A 20,490-nucleotide genomic window follows, 5' to 3' on the forward strand; every position below is an offset into this window, starting at 1 on the left:
GCCATTGTTTGTCAGCGGTCTTCCTGCCCGCTCCTTTGGTTGTCCACCCACCTGATTTAGATCTTAGGAGACCCGGTCCTGCCTTTGTTTGTCAGCAGTCTTCCTGCCCGCTGCTTTGGTTGTCCACCCACCCGATTTAGATCTTGGCAGACCCGGTTCCGCCATTGTTTGTCAGCGGTCTTCCTGTCCGCTGCTTTGGTTGTCCACCCACCCGATTTAGATCTTAGCAGACCCGGTCTCGCCATTGTTTGTTAGCGGTCTTCCTGCTCGCTGCCTTGGTGGTCCACCCACCCGATTTAGATCTTAGCAGACCCGGTCTCGCCATTGTTTGTCAGCGGTCTTCCTGCCCGCTCCTTTGGTTGTCCACCCGCCCGATTTAGATCTTGGCAGACCCGTTCCCGCCATTGTTTGTCAGCGGTCTTCCTGCTCGCTGCCTTGGTGGTCCACCCACCCGATTTAGATCTTAGCAGACCCGTTCCCGCCATTGTTTGTCAGCGGTCTTCCTGCCCGCTCCTTTGGTTGTCCACCCGCCCGATTTAGATCTTGGCAGACCCGTTCCCGCCATTGTTTGTCAGCGGTCTTCCTGCTCGCTGCCTTGGTGGTCCACCCACCCGATTTAGATCTTAGCAGACCCGTTCCCGCCATTGTTTGTCAGCGGTCTTCCTGCCCGCTCCTTTGGTTGTCCACCCACCCGATTTAGATCTTAGCAGACCCGGTCTCGCCATTGTTTGTCAGCGGTCTTCCTGCCCGCTCCTTTGGTTGTCCACCCACCCGATTTAGATCTTGGCAGACCCGGTTCCGCCATTGTTTGTCAGCGGTCTTCCTGCCCGCGGCTTTGGTTGTCCACCCACCCGATTTAGATCTTAACAGACCCGGTCTCGCCATTGTTTGTCAGCGGTCTTCCTGCCCGCTCCTTTGGTTGTCCACCCACCCGATTTAGATCTTAGCAGACCCGTTCCCGCCATTGTTTGTCAGCGGTCTTCCTGCCCGCTCCTTTGGTTGTCCACCCACCTGATTAAGATCTTGGCAGACCCGGTCCCGCCATTGTTTGTCAGCGGTCTTCCTGCCCGCTCCTTTGGTTGTCCACCCACCCGATTTAGATCTTAGCAGACCTGGTCTCGCCTTTGTTTGTCAGCGGTCTTCCTGCCCGCTCCTTTGGTTGTCCACCCACCTGATTTAGATCTTAGGAGACCCGGTCCTGCCTTTGTTTGTCAGTAGTCTTCCTGCCCGCTGCTTTGGTTGTCCACCCACCCGATTTAGATCTTAGCAGACCCGTACCCGCCATTGTTTGTCAGCGGTCTTCCTGCCCGCTCCTTTGGTTGTCCACCCGCCCGATTTAGATCTTGGCAGACCCGTTCCCGCCATTGTTTGTCAGCGGTCTTCCTGCCCGCTCCTTTGGTTGTCCACCCACCTGATTTGGATCTTAGCAGACCCGTTCCCGCCATTGTTTGTCAGCGGTCTTCCTGCCCGCTCCTTTGGTTGTCCACCCGCCCGATTTAGATCTTGGCAGACCCGTTCCCGCCATTGTTTGTCAGCGGTCTTCCTGCTCGCTGCCTTGGTGGTCCACCCACCCGATTTAGATCTTAGCGGACCCGTTCCCGCCATTGTTTGTCAGCGGTCTTCCTGCCCGCTCCTTTGGTTGTCCACCCACCCGATTTAGATCTTAGCAGACCCGGTCTCGCCATTGTTTGTCAGCGGTCTTCCTGCTCGCTGCCTTGGTGGTCCACCCACCCGATTTAGATCTTAGCAGACCCGTTCCCGCCATTGTTTGTCAGCAGTCTTCCTGCCCGCTCCTTTGGTTGTCCACCCACCTGATTTAGATCTTGGCAGACCCGGTCCCGCCATTGTTTGTCAGCGGTCTTCCTGCCCGCTCCTTTGGTTGTCCACCCACCTGATTTAGATCTTAGGAGACCCGGTCCTGCCTTTGTTTGTCAGCTGTCTTCCTGCCCACTGCTTTGGTTGTCCACCCACCCGATTTAGATCTTAGCAGACCCGTTCCCACCATTGTTTGTCAGCGGTCTTCCTGCCCGCTCCTTTGGTTGTCCACCCACCCGATTTAGATCTTAGCAGACCCGGTCTCGCCATTGTTTGTCAGCGGTCTTCCTGCTCGCTGCCTTGGTGGTCCACCCACCCGATTTAGATCTTAGCAGACCTGTTCCCGCCATTGTTTGTCAGCGGTCTTCCTGCCCGCTCCTTTGGTTGTTCACCCACCCGATTTAGATCTTGGCAGACCCGTTCCCGCCATTGTTTGTCAGCGGTCTTCCTGCCCGCTCCTTTGGTTGTCCACCCACCCGATTTAGATCTTAGCAGACCCGGTCTCGCCATTGTTTGTCAGCGGTCTTCCTGCCCGCTCCTTTGGTTGTCCACCCACCCGATTTAGATCTTAGCAGACCCGGTCTCGCCATTGTTTGTCAGCGGTCTTCCTGTCCGCTGCTTTGGTTGTCCACCCACCCGATTTAGATCTTAGCAGACCCGGTCTCGCCATTGTTTGTTAGCGGTCTTCCTGCTCGCTGCCTTGGTGGTCCACCCACCCGATTTAGATCTTAGCAGACCCGGTCTCGCCATTGTTTGTCAGCGGTCTTCCTGCCCGCTCCTTTGGTTGTCCACCCGCCCGATTTAGATCTTGGCAGACCCGTTCCCGCCATTGTTTGTCAGCGGTCTTCCTGCTCGCTGCCTTGGTGGTCCACCCACCCGATTTAGATCTTAGCAGACCCGTTCCCGCCATTGTTTGTCAGCGGTCTTCCTGCCCGCTTCTTTGGTTGTCCACCCGCCCGATTTAGATCTTGGCAGACCCGTTCCCGCCATTGTTTGTCAGCGGTCTTCCTGCTCGCTGCCTTGGTGGTCCACCCACCCGATTTAGATCTTAGCAGACCCGTTCCCGCCATTGTTTGTCAGCGGTCTTCCTGCCCGCTCCTTTGGTTGTCCACCCACCCGATTTAGATCTTAGCAGACCCGGTCTCGCCATTGTTTGTCAGCGGTCTTCCTGCCCGCTCCTTTGGTTGTCCACCCACCCGATTTAGATCTTGGCAGACCCGGTTCCGCCATTGTTTGTCAGCGGTCTTCCTGCCCGCGGCTTTGGTTGTCCACCCACCCGATTTAGATCTTAACAGACCCGGTCTCGCCATTGTTTGTCAGCGGTATTCCTGCCCGCTCCTTTGGTTGTCCACCCACCCGATTTCTTAGCAGACCCGTTCCCGCCATTGTTTGTCAGCGGTCTTCCTGCCCGCTCCTTTGGTTGTCCACCCACCTGATTAAGATCTTGGCAGACCCGGTCCCGCCATTGTTTGTCAGCGGTCTTCCTGCCCGCTCCTTTGGTTGTCCACCCACCCGATTTAGATCTTAGCAGACCTGGTCTCGCCATTGTTTGTCAGCGGTCTTCCTGCCCGCTCCTTTGGTTGTCCACCCACCTGATTTAGATCTTAGGAGACCCGGTCCTGCCTTTGTTTGTCAGTAGTCTTCCTGCCCGCTGCTTTGGTTGTCCACCCACCCGATTTAGATCTTAGCAGACCCGTACCCGCCATTGTTTGTCAGCGGTCTTCCTGCCCGCTCCTTTGGTTGTCCACCCGCCCGATTTAGATCTTGGCAGACCCGTTCCCGCCATTGTTTGTCAGCGGTCTTCCTGCCCGCTCCTTTGGTTGTCCACCCACCTGATTTGGATCTTAGCAGACCCGTTCCCGCCATTGTTTGTCAGCGGTCTTCCTGCTCGCTGCCTTGGTGGTCCACCCACCCGATTTAGATCTTGGCAGACCCGTTCCCGCCATTGTTTGTCAGCGGTCTTCCTGCTCGCTGCCTTGGTGGTCCACCCACCCGATTTAGATCTTGGCAGACCCGTTCCCGCCATTGTTTGTCAGCGGTCTTCCTGCCCGCTCCTTTGGTTGTCCACCCACCCGATTTAGATCTTAGCAGACCCGGTCTCGCCATTGTTTGTCAGCGGTCTTCCTGCCCGCTCCTTTGGTTGTCCACCCACCCGATTTAGATCTTAGCAGACCCGGTCTCGCCATTGTTTGTCAGCGGTCTTCCTGTCCGCTGCTTTGGTTGTCCACCCACCCGATTTAGATCTTAGCAGACCCGGTCTCGCCATTGTTTGTTAGCGGTCTTCCTGCTCGCTGCCTTGGTGGTCCACCCACCCGATTTAGATCTTAGCAGACCCGGTCTCGCCATTGTTTGTCAGCGGTCTTCCTGCCCGCTCCTTTGGTTGTCCACCCGCCCGATTTAGATCTTGGCAGACCTGTTCCCGCCATTGTTTGTCAGCGGTCTTCCTGCTCGCTGCCTTGGTGGTCCACCCACCCGATTTAGATCTTAGCAGACCCGTTCCCGCCATTGTTTGTCAGCGGTCTTCCTGCCCGCTCCTTTGGTTGTCCACCCGCCCGATTTAGATCTTGGCAGACCCGTTCCCGCCATTGTTTGTCAGCGGTCTTCCTGCTCGCTGCCTTGGTGGTCCACCCACCCGATTTAGATCTTAGCAGACCCGTTCCCGCCATTGTTTGTCAGCGGTCTTCCTGCCCGCTCCTTTGGTTGTCCACCCACCCGATTTAGATCTTAGCAGACCCGGTCTCGCCATTGTTTGTCAGCGGTCTTCCTGCCCGCTCCTTTGGTTGTCCACCCACCCGATTTAGATCTTGGCAGACCCGGTTCCGCCATTGTTTGTCAGCGGTCTTCCTGCCCGCGGCTTTGGTTGTCCACCCACCCGATTTAGATCTTAACAGACCCGGTCTCGCCATTGTTTGTCAGCGGTCTTCCTGCCCGCTCCTTTGGTTGTCCACCCACCCGATTTAGATCTTAGCAGACCCGTTCCCGCCATTGTTTGTCAGCGGTCTTCCTGCCCGCTCCTTTGGTTGTCCACCCACCTGATTAAGATCTTGGCAGACCCGGTCCCGCCATTGTTTGTCAGCGGTCTTCCTGCCCGCTCCTTTGGTTGTCCACCCACCCGATTTAGATCTTAGCAGACCTGGTCTCGCCATTGTTTGTCAGCGGTCTTCCTGCCCGCTCCTTTGGTTGTCCACCCACCTGATTTAGATCTTAGGAGACCCGGTCCTGCCTTTGTTTGTCAGTAGTCTTCCTGCCCGCTGCTTTGGTTGTCCACCCACCCGATTTAGATCTTAGCAGACCCGTACCCGCCATTGTTTGTCAGCGGTCTTCCTGCCCGCTCCTTTGGTTGTCCACCCGCCCGATTTAGATCTTGGCAGACCCGTTCCCGCCATTGTTTGTCAGCGGTCTTCCTGCCCGCTCCTTTGGTTGTCCACCCACCTGATTTGGATCTTAGCAGACCCGTTCCCGCCATTGTTTGTCAGCGGTCTTCCTGCTCGCTGCCTTGGTGGTCCACCCACCCGATTTAGATCTTGGCAGACCCGTTCCCGCCATTGTTTGTCAGCGGTCTTCCTGCTCGCTGCCTTGGTGGTCCACCCACCCGATTTAGATCTTAGCAGACCCGTTCCCGCCATTGTTTGTCAGCGGTCTTCCTGCCCGCTCCTTTGGTTGTCCACCCACCCGATTTAGATCTTAGCAGACCCGGTCTCGCCATTGTTTGTCAGCGGTCTTCCTGCTCGCTGCCTTGGTGGTCCACCCACCCGATTTAGATCTTAGCAGACCCGTTCCCGCCATTGTTTGTCAGCAGTCTTCCTGCCCGCTCCTTTGGTTGTCCACCCACCTGATTTAGATCTTGGCAGACCCGGTCCCGCCATTGTTTGTCAGCGGTCTTCCTGCCCGCTCCTTTGGTTGTCCACCCACCTGATTTAGATCTTAGGAGACCCGGTCCTGCCTTTGTTTGTCAGCTGTCTTCCTGCCCACTGCTTTGGTTGTCCACCCACCCGATTTAGATCTTAGCAGACCCGTTCCCACCATTGTTTGTCAGCGGTCTTCCTGCCCGCTCCTTTGGTTGTCCACCCGCCCGATTTAGATCTTAGCAGACCCGGTCTCGCCATTGTTTGTCAGCGGTCTTCCTGCTCGCTGCCTTGGTGGTCCACCCACCCGATTTAGATCTTAGCAGACCTGTTCCCGCCATTGTTTGTCAGCGGTCTTCCTGCCCGCTCCTTTGGTTGTTCACCCACCCGATTTAGATCTTGGCAGACCCGTTCCCGCCATTGTTTGTCAGCGGTCTTCCTGCCCGCTCCTTTGGTTGTCCACCCACCCGATTTAGATCTTAGCAGACCCGGTCTCGCCATTGTTTGTCAGCGGTCTTCCTGCCCGCTCCTTTGGTTGTCCACCCACCTGATTTAGATCTTAGGAGACCCGGTCCTGCCTTTGTTTGTCAGCAGTCTTCCTGCCCGCTGCTTTGGTTGTCCACCCACCCGATTTAGATCTTAGCAGACCCGTTCCCACCATTGTTTGTCAGCGGTCTTCCTGCCCGCTCCTTTGGTTGTCCACCCGCCCGATTTAGATCTTGGCAGACCTGTTCCCGCCATTGTTTGTCAGCGGTCTTCCTGCTCGCTGCCTTGGTGGTCCACCCACCCGATTTAGATGTTGGGGGGTTCTCGGATAGAAGACAGCAGCAGTCCCGCTCCTGCCGCCATGACTCCTGATCCAGCATCGACAGCGTCGGAGCCAGAAGCGGCTGTCAGGGGGAGTCCCGCTAAGATTTCCGCCGTCCAGATTACAATGTTCCTTTTCGTCAAGGCAACTGTGGCGGGGTAACTGCCAAGCTTGTCCCGGTGGAATCGGAGTAAAAGAGGTGCAAACTCACCTCTTTCTGGTTTCCCACTTTCGATTCCATCTTGAACGCCATTGTCCTAGTCCCTCCTGTGCTGCTGCTCCCCGATCACGACGCTCAGCTGCCCCGTTGTTGCCGAAATCAAAGGTAGGATTCTGTGTCACTTGTCTTATGGATAGTACGGTAACCGGTGCTTGTGCCTTGTTTTACATTGTTCTTACATGCAACAAAATGGACAGTACACATTAGCTATATATACATTACGACACATACACAACATAGGCGTGTGTGTTAAGATAATGATACGTAGTACTCACCTGTCTTTACAGCAGCAGGATCTCACTCCGTCAGGACTCCGCCACCAGGACACCGCCAGCACATTGGAAACATCTAAATCGGCTCGGCGGGACCCGCCAGCCTGACAGCAGCGGAGTACTGTCAGCCAGCGGAAAAGACCGCCGAGGCCGTAGGAACCTGGGTATAGATGCAACATCTAGATACAGCGGTCAAAGCACCGTCAGCTCGATGGAGTACGAGGAGCCACCGCCGCGGCGGTCAGGCAGTAATCCCACTAAGATCAAAATCAGGCCCAATGTTAGCGAAGAAAGGGACAGGAGATGTTTGGTCTGGGGTCCAAAGACGTAGTAGAGTGTGACCCAACATCTGAGAGGGGCCCCGGTCTCTGTCATTCTCCGAAGGACCTCCAGGCTCTTCGTGGTCTTGAGTTACTGGAACAGCCAGGCGGTCTTTGGAACCAGGAGACTGGCGCCTGGAAGAGACTAACTTTGGAAACTAATGCCCCATCTCCCTCAATCGTGTCCTATGCAATGGTACAGTCCGAAGGGCTGTAGCATGTACTGTCCCTGCATTATTCCATGTTGAGTGATGTTCATAACATGAAAAGCACAATATTCAATCTAGGGACACGGTCCACTGCCTGTAAAGTGATATTATTTGTGATTTATCACATTAGAACCAAAGTTAATATTATTTTGCGAATATCGCTGGGCGCGTTTCCGATTCTTCTTTGGATAAGGGACTGTTGGAGTCACTGGTCCGAAGGCATCTTGCCTTTGTGAGGCTCGGTGGAGTCCAGCACCGAAGCTTAGGTAGGTCTGGTTAACGGAGACTTTTTAAGACATTGGCAAAGTGGGCAACTGCCCTGGGCCTCCATCTTCCAAGAGACCCCTGGGAACGTGACGTAACTTTCTAACTCAGCTCTGTCTGTTTCTCTATCTCAACCATTAACATATGACTCAGTGTTGTTTGGCATCATGGAGTTTGACTTAGTAGAAAATGGGAAATGAAATACGAGGCTGTTATGAAGAGGGGCCCCTGAAGTACATCTTGCCCGGGGCCCCAAATATCTTAAAAGCGACACTGCTGGTTGATCTTATATAAAAGCACATAAAATAGTTCATACCGCGATTGAATTGTCATGTGCAGATGTGTAAAGCACACCATAACCTCCCGGACCTCCTCTCTTGCCACTTCCCTCCCTCAGCCTCATAGACCATCACAGCGCCTGGATACCCTCTCGGGTGATTAGTGCGCTATACAGATCAATGATAATAAATCCACATTTGTAAACCGCAAACATATCACCCCTAAGGGTTTCAAGGCACTGGGGGTTGTCGGGAGATTAAGTGAGCTATTGCCAGAGTCCCATGATGCTGAGCTGAGCTGAGCTGCCGCTGGCACCGGGGATCGAACCGCGAGCCCCGCGCTCCGGATGCAGCTCTGGCCGCTGAGCCACACCTCTTCCACAGCATAGCATCTACCTATCACCAACGCAGTCTTCAACAAAGCATCTTCCTTGACAGCGTCATTCACCCTGGGAGCGGATACACCCCCGGACTGTATAAAGAAGGCCCCATAGAATTGATTGCCCACTGCCAGCAGCACCCAGGTCATCATGATGCCCAAGTTCACCAAGGGAGACATCCTGGACCCTGAATGCACTTTGATGCCCCAACCCCCTGCCACTCAGGTCATCCTGCTACCTTTGTACAACAAGGGGCACCTCCTGGACCCCGTATGCACTTTGACTTGTGTTGACAACATGCACCAAGGGGGGCATCCTGAGCCCTGTGTGCCCTTCCAGAGCTACCCTCCCCTGCCACTCAGGTCATCCTGCTACCTTTGTACAGCAAGGGGCACATATTGCACCCTTTATGCTCCCTGGCTAGTGCTTCCTACATGCACCAAGGGGGGCATCCTGAGCCCTGTGTGCCCTCCCTGCACTCACTACAGCAAGCAGATTGGACCAGCACTGTCAGCACTGCCTTGGGTTTACTTCTTTCACCCCAGTCAGCCAGTGGCAGGCACAGCCAGCAAACAAGATGACAACATCTGAGAAGGACTGCCAGGCAAGCACCCCCCCTGCAGCCTGAGGTCACTGCAGCCATTACCGTGCCACACACCTCCAACCACACCTTCCATGCACAACAGATCCCCTGCCCCCCTCAAGCGCTATCCAAGAAGGCCAGACTCTCAGCACTACGGTGGAGAGAGGAAACAGCCAGAAACAAGCAAACCACCAGATGCCAGGAGAAGAGGTGGCAGGAAACACAAATGCAAGCTGACCTCTGAACCCCACAGGCCCTCTGCACCTCTACACTCCACTTAATGTCTGTGGCTTCAAAATGGAGTGAGATGATGAGGTTAGGTGGTTTTTAATGTAGACGTCTTGGATGGATTTCTAAATACGGATTCTTGTTTATCGATAAATGAATTCAGAATTATTTTTCATTAAACTGAGTCAGAGATACGCTCACTCATACAGATGCATGCACATGCACACACATACACACACGCACTTACGCAGATGTCCATGCGTACACAGGCACACACACACACACATTCCCTCATGTCATACCCTTTTCATTCTCCCCACTGCTCAGTGAACAAGGCTCTTTTAAGACCTATGTCGACTTGGCGAGGAAGTGGCCAGAAAATTAAAATCTCCCCACATGAAACCAAAGCTCTGATGGCGTCAAGCATGCGAAGCAAGAGACCATGAGCCTCCCTAGAACAGCGCACTTTTCTTTTCCACCCAAACATCTATCCATTCATCCTTTCAGCCTTCCTTCTGCCGGTTGATATCTAACGTTTCACCTTTAACTTCTGTCATTTATTCATTCTTTCGTTCATCATTTAATCTTCCATCATTCCATCAATCTATTGGGCATTTCATCCATCCATCTGTTCACACATCCATCATCTATGTATGTATCCATCCATACATCTATCCACCTACACACCCATTATTTGACTTACAAATTCATCAGTGAAACATTTCATCCATTAATTGATCATGTTTCCATCATTCATCCATCCATTCACCCTTTCAGATTTCCATTTACAATGTCATCCATCTACTCATCCTCTTAGGCTTCCATTTACTCTGGCATCCTACCATCAACCCGTCCATCCATCCTCTCAGATTTCTACTTACTCTGCTATTCGTTCACCCTCCAATCCATCTCTCCCTCCTTTCTGATATCCATTTACTCTGCCATGTTCTCACCTACCCACCCATCCATTCATCATCCCAGATTTCTATTTACTATCCATCCATCCCTCCCTCCATCCATCCATGCATTCAACCCTCCATCCATCCATCCATCCATCCCTCCATCCACCCATCCCTCCATCTACCCATCCATGCATTCATCCCTCCATCCACTCACTGATCCATCCACCCATCCCTCCCTCCATCCATCCATCCATCCCTCCATCCATCCATCCATCCCTCACTCCATCCATCCCCCCATCCATCCCTCTCTCCATTCATCCATGCATCCATCCCTCCTTCCATCCAATCATCCATCCTTGCAGCCATCCATCCTTCCATCCCTCCCTCCATCCATGCATCCATCATCCCTCCATCCATCCCTCTCTCCATCCATCCATGCATCCATCCCTCCTTCCATCCTTGCATCCATCCATCCATGCATGCCATGTTACATATACATGTATGAATGTGTTATGTATAGAGCACAAACCTCGCCAAAGGCAGCGGAGCACATTACAGGGTTAAAGAAAGCAGAAAGGCCACGCGTGAGAGTGATGGCTGCCAGAGGCGCAACTAGAGCAAAATTTCGGGGGAAGCTAAGAAAAATTGTCGTGGGGGGATGAATCTTGTAAGCCATAGGCAGAGTGGAGCTGCAGGGGCTGTCAAAGGGGTGAAACAACCGCGAGGCCTCATTAACACGCAAATGGCCTCTGAAAGACCTGTGAAGTGTTCGGGTGCGGCTGTGAGTGCACCGGGAAGCTGTCTCATCCCTGGCTGCCACACACGACGGGGTGGGGCTGAAGCCCTGTGAGTCCAATGGGTGTTGCACGCCTGCCAACCACAACAAATGCACGCACCCACCCCCAAGCACTCACCGCACACAACCACACTCAATAACCATGGCCATGCCACGAACGTCACCATTCACCCTTCACAAATCAAGGCAAGGCCATGTCCAAGGCCACGACAACCACAAACACAAGACAGGATGTCCGGGAGGCTGGGAGTGTGGGCCCCACACAACACATCGTGAAAATGAGACGCAGACACCAATGTCCCAGCCCATATGGCATAGGGACATACCCATGCACAATGCACAGGGACTGGCAAACTACTAACAAGGTCGCTGACACTGGGCCCTGCTGTATGCAGCACAAGGCCCTCCTGCGACCACTGTACACTCAAACACCAAATCCACAAGCACAGGCATCCAGCACAGGAACCCACACACATTGTCATGCCAGCATACACCATGAGGGGACACACACATCACCTGGGAGACGACTCACACAACACACCACCACACGCCAGGTCACCCTTCCCCACAAACACACACCCCCGGGGCAGGCAACGGATGCTCCCACTCCCACAATGGACATGTGACACAACAAGACCAATCCGGAGCCAAGTAAGCATCAGAGCCAGGCGGGCAACTACAGCCAACTTCCGGGGGGGGGCAGTAAAAGATTGGGGGGGGGGCAAATCAACCAGCCCTAGGCAGAGTGGCTGTAAGAATGGGTGAAAACACAACAAAAGCCGAATTTACGAGTAAATGGTCTACCATACACCTGTGAAGTGCTCGGGTCCGGATGCAATTAGACGGACGCCAGCCCGCGGGGCTGTCTCAGCCGGGCTGACACACATGACGGGGGGGGGGCAGAAGCCCGGTTAGCCCAATGGGTGTTGCGCGCCTGATGGCTGCTGGTGGGCGGTTCATGCTCTGCAACGTGGTGTTCTTTGAAGAAATGAGTCTTCAACTCTTTCCTCAGTTGATGCAGCGTCGGTGCAGTCCTGATGGACACAGAGATGTTGTCTCAGATCACAGGTGCATCATAGGTGCATAGCTGCAGAGGCCGGATGTGTGTATTTCCTTTTTCACGCTTCTCCGCCTGCCTTTCTCGGTGTCCTGGCTGTGGGCGTGTGAGAACCCCCGGAGATGGTCAGCGTGCCCCCATGATACGCAGGGTGGCTGGTTGCCATGGCTTTGTAAATGATGCAGCGGGTCTTGAAGAGGGCGCGGCCGGCAGGGGGAGCCGATGGAGTCCCATCAGGATGGGCGTGGTGCCATCGTGGGCCTTCAGGCCCTGGAGGCCACATGCTGGGGCATGTAGGGTGCCCTTCAGTGGCACCGGCTTGGACTCAGGGAGGCCATGTTATGTTAAACGATGTCTTCTTTTGTGCTACCATATCACAGTCGAGATATCAACAGATATATTAAGACCATGATATCGACTCCCGAAATATCATCGTAAGCGTAAGAGTACATGTGTACTGACCTTAACAATATGTCGGGATTTGATATTCTGATCACCATTGATATTCGAGGGGTCGATACTGTGACAGGCAGCTGCATGTTACATTAGGGGAACTTGAATTACACACGTTGCCTCTGCTGTGAGGTCCTAATGTTTTCCCCATAGTTCTGGGGTTTGCATGTGGCGCTCAGACTTGTTCCAGCTGGGGGTGACGTGTTCCAGGTATCGCGTTCATGTCCAGTTCTCGCTTTGAAACGAATGAATATATGTTATGGTGGTGTTTGTGTGTAGTAAGAGAAGGGCTCTTTCCATGCTTATACTGTCTTGTACTTTGATAGAGACGGGCACTGCCAGCTGGGGGTTGGTGCCTGTGATATTTCTGGGGGAGCGTGCAGTTCACCCCTGTTGTCGCTGGTTGTGTCTTTGAAGTTCTCTGTGACGTGTACTTTCAGCTGTCATTGTCTTTCTTGGCATGGTGTGCACTGTGAGCTTGGAACACCCACCTCTGCCGGAAGTGTGCAAGATGGCCTGCGTGGGGAGCTTTCTTTGAAGTTTTTGTATTTGTCATCACCTGTTCCATTGCATGTTTCTGTTTGAGAGCAAGCGTTTGCATTTTTTACTGCTGTTTAAATTAATTCACTTATTTTGTTTACTCTAATCAATTGCTGTTCCTTGAAGAAAAGCCAGTGGTGGCATGAACAGCTATGAAGAGTTCTCAACCACTGACGGAAAGTGAGGCAGAGGGGCTGTGACTGCAGGTGACCAGGACTTGTGATTCACCAGGAAGTGGCCCAGATCACACAGGCATCTTTACCTGTACATGTGCTGCAGGAACGCCTCACTTGCAGTAGGCCTCTGACGAGGAGAATGCTGGACAGGTCTGCTGGCCATGAAGGTGGTCTAAGTCTATGAATGACCCTCTGAGTCACACAGAGATGTTTTCAAACTTTATGGGTAATTCATACTCTCCCTTCACAGACTTAGGCAGATCTAGACATGATAACGAGATAATGTTTCACCATATTTTATTGACTGAAATATTCAATCTCTCTGCCTCCATCTCTTTGTCTTTGGTTTGCTCTCTTTAACCCTCTCTTGTATTGTCTCACATCCTGGTTTTTTTTCTCCCTTAGTGTACTTTTTATTCTCTCAGACTGTTGGTCTCTTTTCTTTGTGCATTATTTCGAGCCTGTCTTCATTGTTTAATTTCTTTCGCTCTAGCGTCCTTATTCTCTGGCCTTGTTTCTTTTTATGTCAATCTCTTGCCTGAGTTCTCATTTTTCTGCACTTCCTCATTTCCGCCTTTCGCTTCTTTCCTCTATTCTTTCCCTACCTGTTTCTCTGTTTCTTTTTCACAATTTCTTCAGCTCATTCTGTCTGCTTCCTTCTATGTTTGTTCTTTTTCTCTTTCTTTCACACTCTTTCTGTACTCTGTCTCTTGTATTATCATTCCCTCTTCTTAACTTTTTTCTTGTTTATCCTCTTTTTTAAACCTTCCTTTCTTATTCCGTTACACCTTTTTTCTTTTTTTACACATATTTCACCCACTTCTCTTTCTCTCACTCTCTCTTTGTCTGATTTTGTCTCGCTTTCTGCCCATCCCTTACTTCCAGTGTTCTCTCAATCTCTCTCCGGGTAGTATTGGGGTGGAGGGTGGTACGGGGGTGGGGACAGATAATGATCACCCCTTCTCAGTGCATCTGAGTGGCTAGCAGATCTTTCTTCACTCCTAGTCTGAACTCATCCACGACTCCTCACGTGATTGTGAGAAGTTGGCCTGGCATATGCTGGTCACTAGTTATAGTGGGCACCTTGCACCAGTCCAATTCGACTCTTGGTAGATAGGTTTAAAGACAACCTTTTAAAGAAAGCTATCCTAGTGGTAGCTGTGGAGAGCAGCCTTCAGGCTAAGTCTCTGAGGAATGTAAAGCAGCTTGTTTTACCTTATAATCTCTTGAATTACCAAATGAAAAGACACCACACAGGTATATATATCAAATATATATGTATTTATTTCTAAATATACTTTACTAATCTCTTTATGAGATTAGAGCCAGGTAAACATTAATAAGATCAACAGTTCTCAATAAATTAAGCACAAATATGGCTGTAGCCCCAGGGGCGTACCAGACCATATACTAAAATAGTGGTATAACAAACTCGACTTGCAAAAGTAAGAGGCCTAGGGCCTTGGGAATCGCTGGGGCTTCACTGCTGCAGTGTTTACAGGTAAGTAATCAGCCCACAGGAGATGCGTGCAGTGTCTAAACACGCACGCGGGTTTCAATGCGTTTCAATGGCAAATGTCGCGGTTTGTATTTTACAGTTCTAGGGCACTTCGGAATGGACAACAAGCAAACAACTTACAGGGTAAGTACTTCGATAGCCAATGCGCACTTGGGCACCGTTATGCCAGAGTTACCTCACCCAGGGAAGCCAGGTGCAGAGGTGTCCTTTGGTGTCGGGTCGCGATGCTGCTTTCAATGGGAATCGTTGAAGTCTTGCTGCTTGTGTCGTCGGGTGAAGTGTCCGTGGAAATCCAACAATGGATTGGAGTTGCAGGCAACCTAGAAATTGAGGGGACAGAGTTCAGAGTCACTTGCCAGTGACCGGTGGCCTTCAGGATAGATGACCACAACTGTTGAGTCTCTTTGCGTCACTGATGGTATTTTGTCTCTTCACCCACGTGGTCCAGGAGAGATCGAGGAAGACCAGCAGCTGGATTTGGAGGGTGCCACAATGTCTGCAGCTGATGGCATATCGGCACTCGGATTGGAGCCAACAAACCTTGGCAACTGCAAGTCTCGTGTAGAATGAAGATCTTGGATGGTTCAGACCAGCAAGGTCCGATGAACTTACCCAGCAAGGGTAAGTGAGGGCAGGCCCAGCGCAACCAGGGGAACCCTTGGAGCAATTCAGAAAGTCTTCGGGAGGGCTACTAGCCAACGGGCAAGCAACCGCAAAGACGCCGTTGCAGGGAAACTTCAGGAGCAGCCCACGGTCACTCAGGACGAGGTAGGCCGCTAATCTTGGGTTCCAGACCTGCTAGGGACTTGGACATTAAGTTGTCCAAAGCACAAGTTTGTAGTTTGTCGTTCAGGGCTTGCACTCGAAATCAGTGCACGGTTCCTTGGTATTGCTGTACCTCGTCACTCGTGGGGTCCAGATGCCACAGCTCTGCTGGGGACTCAAAATGGCCAATGAGAGGTCAGGGAATCAGCTTCAGGGGATGCAGGGACTTCGGGCTCCAGCGGGAGCGGTGAAGTTTGCAACCGTTGTTCAGTTCTTTAGGTGCCTGCCAAGCAGGGGAGTCACTCATTGACTCCAAGGGAGATACTTCGGTCTTCTAAAGATAGTAGAAAGTTGAAGGGCCAGGATTCTTCTTCGTTGAGCGTCGTCCAGGTGTAATCTGAATTGCATTGGCAATGTGTGGTATCTTATACTGATAAGATGGGAGGGACTAGCTCTATGGCCACTCCTCTAGGAGGGCCAGGGTAGTGGGTGGTTACACCCACTTCCCTTTGTCCAGTTTCGCACCAGGACAGGGGCAGGCAGCCCCTGAACCGGTTTGAGCTGGCATATGCACAGAGGAGCCTACTGCTCCCCCAGTGCAGGACTTCAAAGCACTCTAAGAGTGCACCCACCCAGCTCCAATACACTAAATCCTGTCTGGGAGGTGGTGACACCTCCCTGTGACAGGAAACCCTTTGTTGGGCTCCCTCCACTGCGAGTTTCGGTCAGCAGCAGGAGGGCAGCCCGGTGTCTGTGCTGGTGGCATCCATTTTGTGATGCCAGGGCTCTAGATGATTTCTACCGTGTAGTACAGGGTGCACATGTCGTCCCCTCTAGAAGGGTGGGATCCTACTCCCACACCAGTTACTGGTGTGGGTGTAGGATTCCAAGTTGTTTGACACCAAACACGACATGTTTTGATGCAGTCATTCCAAAGTTAGCATTTACCGCGAGGTATAATGCACTTAAGAGTATATGGTTTAACCGCATCCACAAACAGCAGCAGAGAATAGACTCTGCCAGCTGCAGAGGGGCCCTGCTCAGGCAGGAGCACCCCCTCGCATAGTAAGCCATGCACCCTGCCCTTGGGATTGATAGGGCCTACCATAGGGGTGACTGATAGGTTTATATGTGTGTGTATGGTGAGATATAGGAACCTATACCTCAGTGAGGAGTGCTAACACTACCTCACACAGGCTGCAGTAGCAGGCCTCTGGTGACAGATTGTGAGTGCTTCCCAGGGGTGGCATAATACATGCTGCAGCCCCTGGTAGGCCTGTGAAGTACCAATGCCCAAGGTACCTAAGGTACCATATAGTAGGGGCTGATAAGGTACCACAGTATCCAATCACTAGTGCATCTAATATGCACACCAAGTTGTTTAGAGAGATCAGGTAGACTGGGGCCCTGATTAGCAGGGACCCAGCCAGACTATAGCCAGAAACCAGTGTATACATCAGAAAAAAAGTGGGGGCAACACAAGTGCAGATCCTACTCTCCTACACAACCCCCCCCCCCCAAACGCAGGGACATTAAACTAACCTTGACCAGTTGAGTCTTCATGTTCTAAGTGGAAATACCTTGAGAGTCCATCTGCATTGGCATGTTGGGTCCCAGGTCTATGTTCCACTGTATAGTCCATCCCCTGTAGGGAAATGGACCACCTGAGCAGTTTAGGATTTTCACCTTTCATCTGTTTGAGCCAGAGGAGGGGCTTATGGTCAGTCTGAACTATAAAGTGAGTGCCAAACAAGTATGGCCTCAGCTTCTTCAGGGCCCACACCACAGCAAAGGCCTCCCTCTCAATGGCTGACCAACGTTTCTCTCTAGGGGTCAGCCTTCTGCTTATGAAAGCTACTGGCTGGTCTTGACCTTCATTATTAAGTTGAGACAGTACAGCTCCCACACCCAGCTCTGAAGCATCTGTTTGGACAATGAACTTCTTTTTGTAATCTGTAAGATGGGGGCAGTGCACATTGCCTGCTTGAGGTCATCAAATGCCTTTTGACAGCTAGCTGTCCACTGAACCTTTTTTGGCATTTTCTTGGAGGTAAGATCATTTAAGGGGTTCACTATAGATCCATATCCCTTAACAAACCTCCTGTAATACCCAGTCAGGCCCAAGAAGGCTCTCACCTGTGTCTGGGTGGTTGGAGCTACCCAGTCCATTATGGTCTGGATCTTGCTCTGCAATGGTTGAACCTGGCCTCCACATACAAGGTGGCCCAGGTACACAACCTGACTCTGCCCTATCTGGCACTTAGTGGCCTTGATAGTGAGGCCTGCTTTCTGCAGGGCCTCCAGTACATTTCTGAGGTGGACCAGGTGATCCTGCCAGGTGGAACTATAGACAGCAATGTCATCAAGATATGCTGAGCAATAGGTTTCCATACCAGTCAGAACTTTATTCACCAACCTCTGAAATGTGGCAGGTGCATTCTTCAAGCCAAAGGGCATTACCACAAAGTGATAGTGCCCACCAGGGGTCGAAAATGCTGTTTTTGCCTTGGCATCATCAGCTAACTTGATTTGCCAATAGCCTGCTGTAAGGTCAAATGTACTGAGATACTTGGCTGAGGCCAAAGTGTCTATTAGTTCATCTGCCCTTGGGATTGGATAGGCATCAGTCCTGGTGACTGCATTGAGGCCCCTGAAGTCAACACAAAACCTCATCTCTTTCTTACCGCCCTGGGTGTGAGGTTTTGGGACAAGTACTACTGGGCTAGCCCAAGGGCTATCTGAGGGCTCAATAACACCTAGCTCCAACATTTTCTGGACTTCAGTCCTGATACAGTCCCTGACATGGTCAGGTTGCCTGTAGATTTTACTCTTCACAGGCAGACTGTCTCCAGTGTCCACCTCATGGGTGCACCAGGAAGTCTGACTTGGGGTCAGGCTAAACATATGTCTAAACTGCTGTAGCACTTGTCTACATTCAGGTTGTTGATGTTCAGTGAGGCTGCTTGCCAAAGCAACACCATCAACTGACCCATCTTCAGGGTTCTGTGAGAGCAGGTCAGGGAGAGGGTCACTCTCCTCCTCCTGGTCCTCATCAGTTGCCATGAGCAAGCTCATGTCAGCCCTGTCCACATATGCTTTAAGTCTGTTGACATGGAGCACCCTAAGGGGGCTCCTGGGAGTGCCAAGATCTACCAAGTAGGTGACCTCTCCCTTCTTTTCAACAATTGTATGGGGGCCACTCCATTTGTCCTGGAGAGCTGCTGGGGCCACAGGCTCCAACACCCATACTTTCTGGCCTGGCTGGTAAACAGTCAAGACAGCCTTTTGGTCATGCCAAGCTTTTTGGAGTTCTTGGCTTGCCTCAAGGTTTTTACTGGCCTTCTTCATGTACTCAGCCATCCTGGAGCGGAGACCAAGTACATAGTCCACTACATCTTGTTTGGGAGGTTTGAGAGGTAACTCCCATCCCTCTTTCACCAGACATAATGGTCCTCTAACAGGGTGCCCAAACAGAAGTTCAAAAGGGCTGTAGCCAACCCCCTTCTGAGGAACCTCCCTGTATGCAAACAGAAGGCAGGGAAGTAAAAGGTCCCATTTTCGCCTAAGCTTCTCTGGGAGTCCTTTAATCATTCCCTTTAGGGTTTTGTTGAATCTCTCAACTAACCCATTGCATTGTGGGTGATAGGGAGTAGTGAATTTGTAGTTTACACCACACTCCTTCCACATTGCAGTTAGATATCCTGACATAAAGTTGGAACCTCTGTCAGAGATGACCTCCTTTGGAAAACCCACCCTGGAGAAGACTCCAATGAGGGCCCTTGCTACCACAGGAGCTGTGGTAGTGCTTAGGGGTATAGCCTCTGGATACCTGGTGGCATGATCCACTACCACCAGTATAAATCTGTGCCCAGATGCTGTTGGTGGGTCAAGGGGACCAACAATGTAAATCCCTACCCTTTCAAAGGGAACCCCCACCACAGGTAGTGGTATCAGGGGGGCCTTTGTGGTGCCACCTGTCTTGCCACTGGCTTGATAAGTGACACAGGAGCGACAAAACTCCTTTGTGTCTTCAGACATGTGTGGCCAATGAAAATGTGGTACAAGCCTGTCCCAGGTCTTGTTTTGGCCCAAGTGACCTGCCAATGGGATATCATGTGCTAGGGTCAAGAGGCACCCCCTAAACGTCTGAGGAATTACCAGCCTCCTGGTGGCTCCAGGGGTAGGATCTCTAGCCTCAGAATATAGGAGCTCCTCATCCCAATAAACCTTATGGGACCCACTAGCACTCCCAGCAGCCTCAGCAGCAGCCAGCTGTCTGAGGGGTTCAAGAGTGGGGCAGCACTGTTGCTCTTTGCTCAGATCTTCCCTGGAAGGGCCCCCTGCCCCCAAGAACTCAACCTGACCAGGCTCAAGTTCCTCTGGGGCAGTTCCTTCTACAGGCTCTGCTTCTCCTCCCTCAGGAGGGGAATCTGGGATCTGAGACAGAGGGGAAGGCCTAGCCTTAACTCTACTGCTCCTCCTCTTGGGTAGCACCTGGTCCATAGTTTCAGGATCCAGAGCTGGTTCAGCTTTATGCATTTTGGCTTGTGACCTGGTCACAGCAAATACCTCTCCAGGTATGCCCAACATCTCAGCATGAGTCCATAATTCTACTTCAGACCAGGCTGAAGTCTCTAGATCATTGCCCAACAAACATTCGACAGGGAGGTCTGCACTGACTACTACCTTTTTGAGGCCAGTTACCCCTCCCCAGGAGAAATTAACAACTGCCAGGCTATGGTTGGTCCTGGTGTTGCTAGCATTGGTTACCTGGTACATTTCACCCAGGATGATCTGTGTAGGGTTCACTAGGTCCTCTGCCACCATGGTGACACTAGCACCTGTGTCCCTAAATGCCAAAGCCTGTTTGCCATTTATGATAGGCTGCTGTTTGTATTTGCCCAGATTACTGGGGCTCACTAGAAAGGACATATCAAGGTCTCCCTCACAAACTAGCATTGCCTGTGTTGGTACTCTGACTAGGCCAGAGTCCACATCAGAACCCAGGGTCAACCCTACTACACCCTTATTCTGAGTATTACCTCCACCACTTGCTGTAC

Source organism: Triturus cristatus, chromosome 2_2 (assembly GCF_964204655.1).
Source record: "Triturus cristatus chromosome 2_2, aTriCri1.1, whole genome shotgun sequence".
In the NCBI taxonomy this organism is placed as follows: Eukaryota; Metazoa; Chordata; class Amphibia; order Caudata; family Salamandridae; genus Triturus; species Triturus cristatus.